Below are 18,111 nucleotides of genomic sequence, written 5' to 3'. Positions count from 1 at the left end.
GATTATCCACCTAGTCACCAACGGCTGAAATTATAGTCGGTAAACTATTTGACCAAAACAAAAAGGTAAGGACTGATGGAATATATTTCATAACATATTTAATATATTTGACTTTGACTATGAAAACAACTATTTGACTTTGGTAAATATATAATATGTTTGGCTTGTTATGAGTAAATGAACTTTTCTTTTTATATTTTATATGGGATAAGAATATAGTACATTTTTTTTTTATATTTAATAAGTGATTAAAATATAGTAAACCATTTTGTCACAAAATAATAATAATAATAATAAAGTATTAAATGTTCGGCATAAATATCGTAAACTGCAAACTACTAAAAAAGAAACAATAAACAAAGACAAATGTTAATTTGTGCCCTCAAGGGCACATGTTAAGGAACTCATTATAGAAATGCACATATCAAATGTCGTGTAGTCAACTTCTTAAAAGTTAAAATATTATGTTTTTCAATGCAAAATTACTCTTTTTAGGTTTCTTAACATGTGCCCTTAGGGCACAAGTTAATATGACTCATAAACAAAATGTTTGGACTAGAGTGTTTAATAAGTTTCACCAATTTATAAATCGTTTGTAAGAACTCAAGTTCGATAACAGGAATAAACAATTCATAACAAGATTTTACTTATCTTCTAATAAAACTAAAAGAATTAGCTTCTAGATGGAAAAAAATAAGATTCTAATTGTTATTTTAAATATCTGTATTCAAACTATCGTATACAAATAATCAATGTTAATTATTTAAATCATATGGCATAAACATTTTTAAATAGATAGTTAACATGAATATTAAAACTTTGAAATATTATAAAAATAAATGGATCAAATTCTAATTAGTAAACTAGAATAAGATGTAATATGAAATTATTCATGCAAGCTGTTATCATCAATCCAAATATAGACCCGGTTTGATCGAATAATTACATTTCTACTATGGTAAATATATTTTAATTATTAAAAAAAAAAAATCAAGTGGCTAATGAAGATGTCCAAAGACACTCATTGTTTGACACGATTTATTACCAATATTTGATCATTGTGTTGGTATGTTGTTTTAGTCTTTTAATTTATAAATAACGATAATTTGTGCATGTTGATGATAAATTTGGCAAGTGTATCAAACCATAACAAGTATTAAAGTTGTAACTTACAATCTTTACACGGATTGTCGTTCAGCTTGACAATCTACTAAGCTTATGGATTAAAAACAAGTAAAAAGTTTATGATGCAAGTTTGAATGTTTTGCACAATGAGAATAGTGGTTTTGATTAAAAAAAAAGTAAAAGATTAGATTCAGATGTTTGACGGATATTAGGACTCTCCTAATCCTCTCTATCTTCTCTTTTGGATTAATTAGAGGTTCAATACCAATTAAGTCAATTACTTAATAAACGACAGGTTTGATTATGAAACTATAATCTATCTATTAAATTACTTATGGTAATTGTGCCTAGACAAGGGAGGTATAAATCAAGTTCTCAAAGGATTAATTATAATATACTTAAAAACTCTAATTTGATTAAAATGATTAAAACATTCAATTTTTTCTTGTTCAGGTTAAAGCAAGGTAATCATTTTTATACCATGACCTATCGATCATACTTAGATAAGTCTAGGGCTTATTTCTTCCTAAAGTCTACATAGATTCATTTAGGGCTTATTTATGCCTAGGGTCTAAAAGCATTACAACATTTAAAACAATTGAAAATTATATAAGACTTAAAATCATACAAGAATAAGAAAATTGCATTAATATTACCCAACAAATATATAGAGGTTCATCTTAGAACCCTAATGCTAAAAGTGCTTAATTTCTCTTGGAAACTGAAAACATAAACAAAGGAGGAAATGCAAGAATACTCTAGAAACAAAGAAAGGTTGATAATTCTCTTGTTGCTCCTGATGCTTGCCTTCACTTCGTACAACAAAGTTTCTAAATGAATAAAAGTGTATGCAAGGGTCTCCAATTATAAGAAAGTCTTTGTAATGGGTTTATGAGTTCTTTCCCACTAATCTAGCTTGAAAAACAAGGAAATGGAAACATTTACTAGCAACCATGTGTTGAGGCGCATGGGACGTTCTTGTGGCGAATGGCCCAGTCAAAAGTGCGGAAAATGTCATTTCTCTTTGTTCTTAGAGTGTTCTTTTCCAAGCTTTGATCTTGGGACTGGGGACATGATTTTTCAACTTTGTTTTGTCTTTAAAAACCTTCTTGAGCTCCACTTATCTTCATTCTCTTGCCTTTATAAATCGATGTAGTGTCTTGATTTGCTGAATTTCATGATTTCTCATTAAAAAGATTCGAAACACCTATGGAGTTGTTGATTTTGGGGGAAAATAGAATGACAAGGACTTAAATGAAAAATAGTACAATATATATCCCTTAAACCATGATAAGCTCGTCTGAAAAATTTGTAACATGACCTCAGACTCCAAATAAATGACTCAAATACATAGCTAAAATATCATCAAATATCCTATCATCACAACCCCAAACTTAAAAGGTTGCTTGTCCTCAAGTAACAAAATAGAAAGAATTCTGAATTTGCATTAATATTTAGATGACATGCCTTTCCATGTGGGTTCTCAAATCATTGTTCGTTCCACTTTAAGTTATGACTAATTCCCGCTTTTGCTCAAGTGGTACATGCTTAAAGAATACACTCATACTCTCAACCATCCTATAATTCATAGTGTATCATCCTAAAGCCAAATGGGCTGGTCGAGATATTTTCTCACTCCAGCCGACATGTTAATGCATCTTCTCCAGCCGACATGTTAATGCATCTTGCTATAAACTTGAAACAGTTCTAAACAGTCATTCAAAGTCAAGTATTATCATGCACACTCTAAAGGTCTTTTCAAGGTTAAAGGTGAGATATATTTGGGAAAATATGCTAACAAACATTTGGACTTAGATTCAACTACAGATTCCGTAAACAATGAAACATTTCCATCGACCATCATCACTTTGCCAAAAAAAACAGTTGGGTACTAGTAGAGCTACTTATTCTATTTTTTTAAGATACCAAATTTTGTTTTATTCTTGCCTCTTTTTTTTTCTAATTTTTTTGTCTTGACCAAATTTTTATGATTTTGTCTACATTTTTCGTTATTATTATTTATTTTTCATTTTTCACAACAATTTCTACTTAAGATGTTAGTAATTTCATATAATAACCCCAAACTTAGTTTCAAACCATACCAAATACCAAAAATTCTATCTAAATCCAAAGAAATTAAACAAATATAGCATCGGGGTCAAAACTTGTGACATGATTCAACAACAAAGAAATAATTATTGCATGGAGGCTCAAATGTGTTTAGCATAAGATAATAATCTTACTATATATAAGGAAAACAACTAATTTCAGCACTTTTGAGATGACTTTTTCTCTATCCAATACAAATAACACATAACAAATAGATAAGAATAAATTTAAATATATATTAAAAAAATGTAACAAACACGATATGAATATATATATATATATATATATATATATATATATATATATATTTCTGTTTTTTTTTCTTTATCATTTAAAAAGTGTAACAAACTATATAAGTATATTTATACTTACTTTTTTATTATCCCAATTATACCCTTAAACAACTTTTTTCAATAATAAAGATTGTTGTTGGTTTCATAAAAAAATAATTTAGATTATATTTTTTTTATATTGTTGGTGTTATTGAAATGGATAATCATGTTTAATTTGGTTTGTTATAACTAGAAAGCCACAAACATTTATATTTTTAGTTTTAGTCAAAATCAAAATTTCATAAAAAAAAAAAACATAGTTCATAATTTTAAATTTTAAGGCAGTAAAAAGAGCGGAAAGACGAGCCCGTCTTTTTGTTAGTAATACCTAGTCTAAATACCCGGCGTTGCCCGGGTTAATTATTTTAAGCAAATTTTTGTGTTCGGGCAAACATAAATATTTTAGGTTGAAATAATTTAAATTCATAAATAAAATTCATTAAACAACATAACATATTAATGGTTAAAATCCTTTAATCAACAAATATTGACTTTAGTTTCGCACCTAAATAAGCTATCAATACTTGGCTTATAGTGGTAGAAAATAATATTCATAGTTTGCGTCATAAATAAAATAATATGTTAAAAGGTATAATACTTTGCAATAAAATAAAATTTTAAAGACGTATGAAAATAAAGAAGTATGAGAATATTTGATTTAAAGTTATTGGACTTCAGGAATATTAACATTAATTATTTAAAAAAAAAAGTCTACAGAAATAATAGATATATACAAACGATGACAAAACATGATAGGAATGAAAAGCGAGCAGAAATATTAGGGATTACTGCATTTTAGAGGGAATTTGTTAGGTTAAATTGATGCGCTGCATTTTAGATGGAATTTGTTAGGTTAAATTGCTGCTAACCTAATACAACAGTTTAGAGGGAAATTATTAGGTTAAGTTGCTGCAGACCTAATAAAATAAAATAAAATGAAAAGACAAGAGGATATGAATGAAATTGGTGCGATGCATTTTTTTAGATGGAATTTTTTTTTTAAGGATTTTTTAGATGGAATTTGTTAGGTTAAATAATTGCAAACCTAATAAATGAAATGAGCGGGAAAAAATTATGTTAAATTGCTGCAGACCTAACAAAATTAATAAATAAGGATTTTTAGATGGAATTTGTTAGGTTAAATAATTGCAAACCTAATAAAGCAAACTAGACTTTTGACCCGTGCGTCGCATGGGTTTTCTCGACTATAATAGAGACCAATAAATAATCTTTAACCCGTAAGATCGATGATATGGTAGAAAATATTTTCTTCAAAAAATAAAGGCAAGAGGATAGGAGTGAAATTGGTGTGCAATGCATTTTTTTAGATGAAATTTGTTAGGTTAAATAATTGCAAACCTAATAAAGCAAATGAGCGGGAAAAAATTAGGTTAAGTTGCTGCAGAAGTAACAAAATTAATAAATAAGGATGTCAAAAACAAAAGGCATGAAATTAAAAAAAAATCCAAAAAAAAAAGTGTAAAATTCTTGACCAAAAAAAAAGTATAAAATAGAAGGATCATCCGTGATCATTGATAAGGTAGAAAATATTTTCTTCAAAAAAAAAGGCAAGAGGATAGGAATGAAATTGGTGTGCAATACATTTTTTTTAGATGAAATTTGTTAGGTTAAATAATTGCAAACCTAATAAAGCAAATGAGCGGGAAAAAATTAGGTTAAGTTGCTGCAGACGTAACAAAATTAATAAATAAGGATAAATAAAGGTGGTTTTAAAAAGGCTCAAGGTACCAAACAAGTGTCTTGTGTGTATGACAAAATGACCAATAGTCTATAGAGAATATTGCAAGCTCGAGGAAAACAACAGTCAAACATGGACACACCTTTATGAAAGAATTTAGGATAAAGTGGAAAAGTTTCTTCAAATTCTCGCCGGTTATGCTATAGATAATGAGATATTGACTATAATGAGTACGTTTCGCAGCAAACCGCGATAGTTATCGTGCTATTAAACTTTAGAGGTAAGATAGCCTTTTCTCGTGACGGTAGGAACCACTTTCTGATACTAACAAGATTTGAAATTTTGGTAATAGAAAAGTTATGTAATTTATGAAAATAAAGCTCACATAGTTAAGAGTAGAAAACAATAGTCCATTCATCATGATGATACATGCATAACTAAAATAAAAAATAAAAATTAAACAAACTCAGACAACAAACAAAAAAAGTTCTAAACATTTAAAAAAAACAGAGACAGAAGAAGCATGATAAAGTAATAAAACAAAAAATCCATAACCAAATCATGCGAACAAAGGAGCATATTAATCACGTTGTTGTTCTTTGAACATGGACTCCTCAAAATCAAACTGAATAACCTCATGTGCAACCGTGTGCTCAAATTCAGACCTCTCCATATGGTTATGGAGTTCCATGGTGTCTCCTTCAACCGCATCATCTGCAACTCATCTGACAATACCGTTGAGGATGTGGCCCATGCAGATATAGTCATCGTTCTCCCACTTTTGTCTCTTTCTTGTTTATGCAACTGTTTCTGCTTCATTCTCTAATGGTCTTTATGTATTAAGAACATACACTACTTTCAAAGTTGTTAAAAGAAACTTCATTTTTTTTCTGCCAACGCATAAAGTTTCCTCCATCGAATTTCTCCAATTTCACGAAATTAGAGGTCATTTCTTTGAGTGATGCTGCCATTGATAAATAAAAATAAATTGACTCTAAAGATTGTTAGAACTTTTGTTGGGAAGATACTGTTACACTTTGTACAAAGAAGATGATGATGAAAATTGCACTTGGAGAAATTCAAAACGTGTGAATTGTGATCACACTAACCTTTAGAGTCAATTCGCCCCCACCAATTTTTAGATATTCGATGCAAATGGGATGTACAACGAATTCTCTTCAGGATACTTTGAAAACCTTGATGTGGTTTGCATAAACACAACAAGCATATCTTTTGATAATAGTTTACAAAAATATGTTTCCAACACTTCAATCATGCATTAAAGAAATGAAGGATGATTTAGAATGATGTAAATGGGAGAGAAAAGACTTAGAGTTGTTGCAGAATTCATATATGTTCCATTCCCCAAGTTCCTCTATTTATATAGGAATTATGTCACTTGGTGAAAAGACACAACAATTCAAATTTCTGTTTTAGCAGTTCTGAATGGTTTAAATAACAATAACGTTCATATTATAACATAACTGTTACAACGTCCTAGTGTTGGAATCTTACTTTAGACACATTTTTTCAATTTTGCCCATTTAATAAAATAAAAACATTTTCCAAAACGTGTCTTAGGTAGGTGAATGGTTTAAATAACAATAACGTTCATATTATAACATAACTGTTACAACGTCCTAGTGTTGGAATCTTACTTTAGACACATTTTTTCAATTTTGCCCATTTAATAAAATAAAAACATTTTCCAAAATCTGTCTTAGGTAGGAATTGAACCAGCGACATTTTCCAAAATGTGTCTTAGGTAGTCCAAAATCTGTCTTAGTTTCCAAAATCTGTCTTAGGTAGGAATTGAACCAGCGACATTTTCCAAAATGTGTCTTAGGTAGTCCAAAATCTGTCTTAGGTAGGAATTGAACCAGCGACATTTTCCAAAGAAATTCAAAACGTGTGAATTGTGATCACACTAACCTTTAGAGTCAATTCGCCCCCACCAACTTTTAGATATTCGATGCAAATGGGATGTACAACGAATTCTCTTCAGGATACTTTGAAAACCTTGATGTGGTTTGCATAAACACAACAAGCATATCTTTTGATAATAGTTTACAAAAATATGTTTCCAACACTTCAATCATGCATTAAAGAAATGAAGGATGATTTAGAATGATGTAAATGGGAGAGAAAAGACTTAGAGTTGTTGCAGAATTCATATATGTTCCATTCCCCAAGTTCCTCTATTTATATAGGAATTATGTCACTTGGTGAAAAGACACAACAATTCAAATTTCTGTTTTAGCAGTTCTGAATGGTTTAAATAACAATAACGTTCATATTATAACATAACTGTTACAACGTCCTAGTGTTGGAATCTTACTTTAGACACATTTTTTCAATTTTGCCCATTTAATAAAATAAAAACATTTTCCAAAATGTGTCTTAGGTAGGTGAATGGTTTAAATAACAATAACGTTCATATTATAACATAACTGTTACAACGTCCTAGTGTTGGAATCTTACTTTAGACACATTTTTTCAATTTTGCCCATTTAATAAAATAAAAACATTTTCCAAAATCTGTCTTAGGTAGGAATTGAACCAGCGACATTTTCCAAAATGTGTCTTAGGTAGTCCAAAATCTGTCTTAGTTTCCAAAATCTGTCTTAGGTAGGAATTGAACCAGCGACATTTTCCAAAATGTGTCTTAGGTAGTCCAAAATCTGTCTTAGGTAGGAATTGAACCAGCGACATTTTCCAAAATGTGTCTTAGGTAGTAATTGAACCAGCAACCCTTTGACATTGACATATTTCCAACATACACAACCACTAGGCCATGATACTTTCTTATCACATTAAAGACATGATACTTTTTTTATACAATAAAAAAAATTCTAACCTTAAGATCTTTCAGTCATAATCGTCTTTTAATAAAAATCAAAGTACGCTTCCTTTCTAAAGTAATTTTAAAATGACGATCAGATGAAATACCATTACTTTTTAAATGTAAAAAACATAAATCTAGGTAGATAAAATACATACATACCTACATACATACGTTACAATACATATCATAAATTTTAGGAAAATGTAAGGATTTTGAACTTGTTACAAACAAAAATAAGTAAAGATTTTGAACTAGTTACAAACAAAAATGAAATATCCCATCTACATACATACATATCAAGTAAATGCAATTCACAACACGAGCAAAGTTCATAATTAATATCAAGTAAATTATTCCACGAACAATAAAGAATGGCTTATTGTAATATTTGTTAGAAAAATTTTGATCCTATATAATTGGGTCAAAATGGTGGTGAACACGGATCATGTAATACTGAAATACTTACTAACAACAGGAGATTATAAACCAAGACTATTGAGATGAATACTGCTACTACAAGTGTTTGATCTAGAGAGCCGATATAAAAAGGGAGTTCAAAATGTGGTGGCTGATCATCAGTAAAGATAAGGAAATCCCGAAGTCACCTAGAAGGATAGGGTTGCTGCACCATAACAACCTCAAACAAGTTGACAAATGGAAATCTCAGATAGATTTTGAAGAAAATCTTGCAAGTTCGATGAAAGTTTTCTCTAAAAATATGGATGATATACATTATGGGTTTACATAATAACTTTTAAAACACACATGGGATTGTAACCATGTCAATCAGTCTAAGATAAAGTGTGTTACTTACCTGTGGATAAATCACTTTAGCAGTTAAATATTTGAATTTTCATGCCAAGTTAGCTAGTCGAGAACGAGTGTTAAAGTTGAATGAATTGGAGAGACGTGTTTGAAGGCTTACAAGAACGCCTTGATATACAAGGGAAGGATAAAAAGATATCATGAAAAGGGACTCATGAGAAAGAAGTTCCATGTTTCCTAACAAATCGTGTTGTTTAACTTAATATTAAGATTATTCCTAGGTAAGCTAAAATCAAACGCAACATTTAACGTTAATGTCTAAGCTTAAAGCCATATAATGGTGGAGGAGTCCCTAAAGAAATAATCCATCCGTCCCTAATTATAAGACTATTTAGAAAAAAAGTTTTGACCCTAAATATATGTTGGAACATTGGTGTGAAGATGGAAAGAAATTGGAAGGTTGGAAGATTAAACACCAAGTTATTAAACTTTGATATAGTGTTGTGTGAAATGAAAAAATAGAGTGTGGGGTCCCACATCAAATAGAACACACACATTAGTAGTGTTTAAATAGTGATATTTAATTTTAAATACCTGATAATGATGAAGATAATAATAATAATAATAATAATAATAATAATAATAATAATAATAATAATAATAATAATAATAATAATAATAATTATTATTATTATTATTATTATTATTATTATTATTATTCTTTATTCATGGATATCACTTACCATAATTTTAGGTTATGTTTGGTGTGATAAGATTATGTTTGGTGTGATAAGATTGAGAATCCAACTGAATTTCCTATCTTTCTTTCATTAGTTTGTTTCAGCTATTTTTGTGGGTTTGTTTCTTTTTGAACTTATCCGATTAGTTTGTTACTTGAGATGATCTGTGGGTTGCGTAATTTTTAAGTTTGCTAAATTCTTAAGTTTCTCCAAATTAGGTACAAAATCTCCCTATAAAAGGAGAGTTCACCTAGTTCAAAAATCACACCAAAGAGTTTCATTGAGTTGTCGGGAACTCTTTCTCTTTTCTCTCTTTCTTGACTTGTGTTGACGAGTCTTTCTTCTCTTCATCTCCTTTTTCTGTCCCCTCGGAATTAAGAGTGTTCTTAAGACCATAGTCCCTTTTCGGTTTAATGTCCCTTCAGAATTAAGAATGGTCTTAAGTTCATAGTCCCTTCGATATTTTTATGTCCTTCGGAATAAATAATAATTTAAGATCATAGTCACTTTTTCGGTATAATGTCCCTTCAAAATTATGAATGATCTTAAATATATTCTTCATCGATTCTTGAAGAAGTTAGACGTTAGAATGGTGTAAGACCATATTTGAATGATCATAGTATCATAGTTGGAGAAGTTAATAATTAGAATGGTGGTAACACCATATTTGAGTGGTCTCAGCACCATAATAGAGTGGTAACAGTACCATATTAAAGTGGTTTCAGTATTAAAGAGTGGTCTTATATCATATTTGAGGGGGTAATTCTTGAACGGTTTCCTGCAGTGCAGTAGTTAATCGCACAGTTGTAGCTGGACTTGTTTTATCCTGGATGCCGCGTGGTTGATAGTCTGTCTTGCACAATTTTGGGTAGTGCCACGAAACGTCTTAAAGAGAGCGGTCTGGTCGTGACTCAACCTAGTAACAACTTCGGTAGATAATAGAATTTGGAAATCCAAATACAACAATTTGGAATCCAAAAACAACAATTTTAAGACGTTTCTTACTGCTATGTCTACCAAAGAAGTTACTTATTAAGGTTCAGTTGTCCCTAAATACATTAAGGATAAATCAAGCTATAGAAATACATCTTTTGACTGAAACGATGAAGTGATTGTTGTTATAAACAACAACACTAAGAAATTCACATATGCGACTTTGAAATTTCACTACAAGAAATCTTGCAATTAGCCAGGGAATTATGCCAGGAGCATAAACCCCTGGGAAATTTGCCAGGAGTAAAGCATGGGGAAAGTGGTGGCAAATTACACTGGGCGTGGCCCTCACATAAGCCCTGGCTTTATTTTAGGCGGGAACATATATTTTGAATTGGTGCAGAAAATCGGAGTGTTGTCAGGCTTAGACAGGAGCAATACCAGGGAGAGCTCCTGGCAAATTGTAAAGCTGCTGCAGAAGGGACAGCACCCCTGCAAAAGCCTGAAAAAAGAAAAGCAGATTTGACCAAATTCATGAAAAGCTGACTGTCTGTACTTGCATGACAATTTGACAGGGGCGTTTCCACGCTTAACCCTTAGCATGTCTCTGCACAAAGCCTGCCATTTCTGTAAAGTGGACTGCACAATCTGTCATACATTTAGCCATGGGCAGCTCCTGGCTTTATCCTTGGCACCTTTTACCAACACTTACAAAAATATTTTCTCTTTCTCTTTTCTTCTTTCTCCACAACACATTCATCTCCTAGTTTTTTCATTTTATGGTAAAAAATTATTTCACTTATATTTCTTGTATTTTTACAATAAATGTTAAATTTATTTATTTACTTAAATTTGTTTTGTTTGCTACAACAGTGTTGTATCTCATTTGTCAAAAGCTAATTTCCTCCTACTATGAAGCCTTCTCTTTGGATATGCTATTTCTCTTTGTTTAACAGGTTAGTTTTTTTTTTTTGTACAAATTAACAGGTTAGTTAATTATAATGTGTTGTTGTTTATGTGAAGCTTATATGCATGCTGGCCGAAAATATTGAAAAAAAAAATGATATGTATTTTGAAGCTTATAATACATATGCATGCTATTAAAAAAATTATTTTTGGAGTATGAAAAAAAATATAAAATATATGTGGCGTATGTATGTTTTTGTGTTGAATAATGAATATGTATGTTTTTTTGTTGAAGAAATACATGTTGAATATATGTTTTATTGTGTAGATCTCTTGAATATATGTTTTTTTTTATTTGTTAACATAATTTTCTTTCTTTAGATCTGATAAATTTATATTAAATTAGAAAAATAAATATATGGTATTTTAAAAAGTGTATGTTTTTTTTTGACAATCAAGTGTATGTTTTTTTTAATAATTTAAAACTGTGATTTTAAGTTTAGAGCAAATTGTATATTTTAATATAGTTTAAATAAAAACTGTTAATTAATTTTTTTATATTAAATATTTTTTTAATACTCATTATAATAAAACTTTTTTTAATGTAAAGAAAAATAGGTATAAATTGAGAAAATGATTTTTTTTTTTAAATTAGTTTGGAATAGACTTGTTTTGTTTAATTTAAGAAATTAAGCGCTTAACGGTATTTCGCGCACCAAAAAATGACGCGTGCAAAGAAGTTACTAAGCATGAAGTTTAATAAGTGAATGTTATAGTTGAACGTGAAAAAGATGGAGTATTATCAGCATTATCGTAGTTGGATGTATGACAGAACGTTTCCGGGAAGAAGAGGATTAAAACCCCATTTTGTCGAAGGAGTAAATGGAATGAAAAGTCATGATAATCATGTTTTCATGCAGCACTTACTCCCAACTAATGAAATCATTCGTTTAAGAGGTTTAGCTCAAGGTCCTTTATAATGTGCCACTGAATATCATACATACTTTGTGAATGGATATAAATTTCATACTCAATCATGGAGTGAAGGGAAAAGGACTTATAATAGTGGTGTATATGTTAAAGGAGTTATAGAAGGAGGTGAAGATGACTTCTATGGCGTGATCAAACATGTTTACGAGTTATTTTACAATCAAGATAAAGTGGTGTTATTTTATTGTGAATGGTTTGATCCGTCACATAGATGGACAAAAATGAACAAAATAACCAACAATGTTGACATCCGAGTGGACAAAAAATATAATGTGTATGATCCGTTTATCATGGCACATAATGTTAGGCAACTGTACTATGTTCCTTATCCTCCAACGCAACCACGCAAGCGAGGGTGGTCGGTTGCAATTAAAACAAAACCAAGGGGCAGGATCGAGATTGAAGATCCAACCAATGAAATTGAGCAAATTGATGAAATTTCACATGTTAATGATATAATTGAAGTTGAGCGTGTTGCAAGTTGGCTTGATGAACAAGTTGATGGGGAACATATGTTGATCCTGCTGTTTTGTTGACTCCTAATGAAGATGATAATGATGAGGATCATGTTGGTTATGAAGAGAACAATGTTGAAGGGGATCATGATGAAAGAGATCAAGTTGATGAAAGTGTTTTTGGATTATAATTATAGAAGAAGTAAGAATGACTTAGTTCTATATTGTGCTATATTGTAATGATATTGCAACGTCCTACTAATTAATTATGTGTTCACTTATTTAATCTATTTATTTACTAATATTTAGTAGAATTTAGACACATTCACACTGATACTCCCTCCGGTCATTATTATCATTAGTATAAGCAAAATTTACATTGAATAATTAATGTATCTAGTCTTTATTATAAACTAGATACATTAATAAGTGGAGTTTTGCTTATAATAATAACCGGAAGGAGTAAATATTTAATAGAATGTAAAATGACAAAATATTTTTGCCCCGGAATTGTCCCGCTCAATTGAAAAAAACCAATTATTATTTTACCAATTTTTATTTTATAAGAAGAAAAAGAAGCTAGAAGACCCATTTGTATCACTCCTTGCCTTAGGTTTTCTTCTTAGGGAGCTGAGAAGCAGAGAAGAAAAAGAAGCTAGAAGACCCATTTGTATCACTCCTTTTCCCTGGATTCATTTCGATTTCTCATTCAGAAGCCGAGAAGCCTCGTTTTCTCACACCTCTGTTCCTTTCGTTTTCTCCTTCAGAAGGGTTTGCTCGTTCATCTCGTTTGCTGAGTCAATATTCATCTTAAGTGAGTTCAATCTTACTCATTCCTTTGTTTTACTAATTGTTTTATGTACTAATTTTGTAGGGTTAAAGTTATTTGTGGTAAGGATTGATTTTTCAGCTTATTAAGATTTGGGGATTTTTGATTTTTTAGGGTTTTACTAATTGATTTTTTTTTCCTCTTTCTGAATCCGAGTAAATTTACAAGTTTATGTACAAGTCTATGTACAAGTTTATTTACAAATTTATTAAGTTTCTGAATCTGTGTAAATTTATTAAGTTTATGTAAATTTTTCTGAATCTGAGTTTATGTACAACTCTAATTGTGCTGTTAGGTTCAATTGGAATGTGTTGAGAAACAAAAACTTAAAATAATTAAAAAAACTGATATTAGTTTACTTTGACTTTCGTTGTTGTTTTTATTGGAAGCTGACCAGTCCCTTGGTTTTCAATTTTTTATTTATTTTCTTGCTATAACGTTAAATTACATGTTGAAGGTGATGTTGTTGGCCTCTTAATTCAAATGATTGTATATTTCCTACAAATGATTAGTTATATCCTACGAATGATTAGTTATATCATAAGAATATAGTCGGTGCCTTGTGCCTATTCGGCTGAAAGAAAAATTGCTATGTGCCATCACAATTGGATTTGCAGACACAAACTGGAAGAAGCCATGATAACTCTTAAGAAATCAATAAAAAACAACTGAAGAACAGTTCACTACAATTTCGGCGAAAATGGTTGTGCACTTGTGTTCTATTATGTGAAACATGTTTTGTTTTAATAATTTGTTCCATCAGTTTTTCATCCGTTAGATTAATACAATGTCTGGATTTTATTGTTGAGAGGATCCAGATCCCTGGAAATGTTAGGTCCAATTGGAATGTGTTGCTGGAAATGTTTTATTGATTTATGTCTTCTGTCACAATGAATTTTATTAGTGTAGATTTGGGCTAGTTGTTTGCTAAAATACTTGTGTATGATTATTTGATTGTTTTTGATATGAATACTAGTTGCTTAGCCGCCAACAAAGATATGAGGAGCAACCAGCTCAGTTTAGGCAAGCACATGAGGTTGGGAATTCAAGTCAGCAATCGTCAGTTCCAGATCCCAATGTAGAGCCTTTTCCGAGTTATGGCGAAGATGGAGGCGAAGAAGGAGGCGAAGAGACGGGCAGCGATGATGAGGAGTGAAGTTGGACCCTTATTATGTGTTCGTGCATGTTATTTTATTTTGCTTTTATTATCTATGGTGTGTAATATTTGGGAAAGTTAGTTATGCTTCCCGGTACAATTGCTACTTATTTGCTACTTATGGTCTATAATATTATCCCGTACAATTTTAATTTCATTAATGTTTGACTTAATATTTTATGGGTGATATTACTTTAATTTTTATTTTAAAGCAATTACTTTAAAAAAAAACATTTAATTATGTTTTTTAAATTATTTTTAATGATTTTAAAAAAAGCAATTTAAAATCGTTTTTAAATTTATTTTAATAATTAATTTTAATTATTTTAATGAAATTAACGTTTTTTTTAAAAACAATAAAAAACCATTTTTTTCAAAAAATTATCTACGCAATTTGCCAGTAGACATGGCAACAGGGCGGGGCGCGGCGGGTTTTAACACACCCGACCCCGGCCCCGTTAGATGGTACCCAGCCCCGCCCCTGCCCCCAGACCCGGCGAGGATAGAAAATTCACCCCCAGACCCGGCCCCAACAGGGACGGGTTTCCCCGGCCCCGCACCCACCCCCATCCGCGGTACAACATAAGCAGCACAAAAAAAAAACTGCTACTGATACAAATTAAAACCGCAGCCACAGAAAAACAAAACTGCCAAAACTCTGCTGTCCTCTCTCAACAGACCCAGCAGAAAAAACCATAGTCACATAAAATTTTAAACTAATTATTTGGACTTGGGAAGCACAACATCAATTTATTAATTAAAGAGATGAGCCACCACATGCCCCATCATCACTACATGACAGTAAGTAATGAGCAATAGGTCCCACCATACTAGTATTATTGCTTGTTACTCAATGGAAGTGTTGAGCTTCTATATTTATAAGCACCCATTCCTTTCAATATCTATGAAATGCCCGATGTGGGACATATTTTTACACTATTTTTTTCTTTGTAAATTCTCATGTACGGGTGCGGGGCGGGGGTGGGTGCGGGGCGGGTGCGAGTATCCCCCGTCCCATTCCCCGTCCCCACATTAAACCTGCGGGTTTTCCCCAGACCCGCACCCGGACCCAGTTAATTCGACTTTTCCCCGTTAAAAATCGGGGCGGGGCGGGGAGACCCGGCGGGTGCGGGTTGGTTTGCCATGTCTATTTGCCAGGGGTATACCCCTCGCAATACTCCTGTCATGTTTTGGGTCAGACTGCACCTGATTAGACAATATGTCAGCTCTGCAGTGCTTCAGAAAAGCAGGTTGCAGGTTGTTGAGTCAGAAAATATGCCAGGGCTTTTGCCAGGAGTAAGAACAAGGGCTGGGACAGGAGTTTGTCCCACGCAAATTTGCCAGGAGCTAAAGCCCTGGCCTAGCAATTTGCTAGGACCGCATTTGCCATTGATTCAGCTCCACGCAAAAGTCCTGACAAATGACTTTTTCCCAGGGATTCTTGCATTTTCACAAGGAATCTGCCCCTGCAGGATTTCTTGTAGTGTTTATTTTCAAAATTACTCGAATTGTGAATAAAAAACTATTTAGAGAATAGAACCCTTGTGCGTTTCTTTGGTTGATGCCTTGTCCTTAATTTTTCTACTTGGCAGTTGACAAATACGTACTAATATATAACATATATACTGAACTTGTGGAAACGGCAAATCCTTGTAAAGCGGTGGTCAAGTATTGGAAATCTTTGGATAGTGCGTTGGCAAAAGAAAATGATGGTAGGTTTTAAATTTGAAGGTTGAGTGTACCATGCTAGAAGCAGTGTGCCTGCGCTACCAAAAATTGCTTCGGTTGAGCTCATGAATTAACTATTTTTTCTTTTGGTAAATTAAAGCAAGAAACATATATTTACGTTATTGATATAACTATAAGCTGGAGCACCAATTCTCGGTAGACGGATATAAAATCGAGAGCACTCAATTATTTTAGGATTTTGATCCTATAAGAACAGGTCTAGTGACTTGTACTCATATTCTTATTGGGAAATACTACTTTATTGATGGTATGTTCAAAATTAAAATTCTTCTTCTATTCTATTAGTTGTGTGATTTTAATATTTGACTTGTGAACAAGTGTTTAAATTTAAACTTGAGTAACTTGGACTTAATTCCAACGTTATATAATTAAAAAAAATTATTTTTTGCAGTCAAGATAAATGAACCAAAAGTTCATATAAATCAATGTTTAGAGAATTTGAATCTCTAAACTTAATAAATTATGATATGTGCGAATTTGATGGCACATAAATTAGAAATGATAAAATGAAATTTTTATCATATTTATTGATGACTGTGAATTTTGGAAAATAAAATCGATATGCTTGATATGTTCAATTTCTATAACGAAAATTGAAATTTATGTTGGATACCCAAGTCTAAAATCAAAATTCTAATTAAGAAATTTTTGAAGAAAAGACAACTCAACTTGTCTTATTTTTGAACTTGGGAATGTCTGGACTATATTTAGATTCTGGACTCCAAGAGAGTTGAACTCACTAGTAGAGCCTATGAATGTGTATTCATTGGGTACGCTATAAAAAGCGAAACATATAGGTTTATGACCTAAATGTTAATGTGATCATAGAATTAAAAGATGCCGATTTCTATGAAAATATTTACCCTTCAACTAAAGAATAGTGGGGCGCTAGTGGGAGCACGACATTAGTGGGGGCAAAATAATTCCCCATTTAAAAATTAAGAAATAGTTATGAAAACATCGTACGAGATGTTATAGAACCTCGAAGAGGTAAGAAAGCTAAAATTGCTAAAGAGTATGAACTTGGTTTATACATTGGAAGAATATCCACTAAGCCTTAAAGAAGTTATATCCTCATTGGATGTTGAATTATGGCTAGAAGCAATAAACAATGAAATGGATTTTCTAGAGTCTAACAAAACATGACACTTGGTTGACTTGCCTCATAGTTGCAAAACCAATCGGTTGTATTTGGATTTTGGGAAAGAAAACTAAAACATGATGGGACGGTTGATGAATACAAGGCTCTCCTTGTAGTCAAAGATTTTAGACAAAGAGAAAAATATAGACTTCTTCGATATTCATTCACCAGTCATTAGAATCATATCCACAAGAGTACTAGTCCCTTTAGCCACTGTTCGTAACTCTATAGTACTCCAAATGGATGTGAAAGTTGCCCTTTAAATGGTGAAGTAGAAAAAGAAATCTATATTAAACAACCTAAAAGTTTTGTGATTCATGAATAAGGAAACAAGGTC

The 18,111-nt window shown here is 31.5% G+C and overlaps 1 protein-coding gene and 1 long non-coding RNA gene across 2 annotated transcripts in view; one reads left to right on the top strand and one right to left on the bottom strand.

The window, feature by feature from the left end:
- Positions 1–18,111, bottom strand: part of LOC146914132 (UDP-glycosyltransferase 1-like) — a 52,024-nt gene that overhangs the window by 21,045 nt on the left and 12,868 nt on the right. The gene's annotated exons all lie outside the window — the stretch shown is intronic.
- On the top strand, positions 13,494–15,071 carry LOC146914134 (uncharacterized). The gene is made up of 2 exons (XR_015016464.1): positions 13,494–13,713; positions 14,705–15,071. It is a non-coding gene; the product is annotated as an uncharacterized LOC146914134 (long non-coding RNA).

The sequence above is a fragment of the Medicago sativa genome, chromosome 6 (genome assembly GCF_051527215.1).
Source record: "Medicago sativa cultivar Bolivia chromosome 6, Bolivia_mono, whole genome shotgun sequence".
Taxonomy (NCBI): Eukaryota; Viridiplantae; Streptophyta; class Magnoliopsida; order Fabales; family Fabaceae; genus Medicago; species Medicago sativa.
This window is presented reverse-complemented; position numbering and strand designations above follow the sequence as displayed.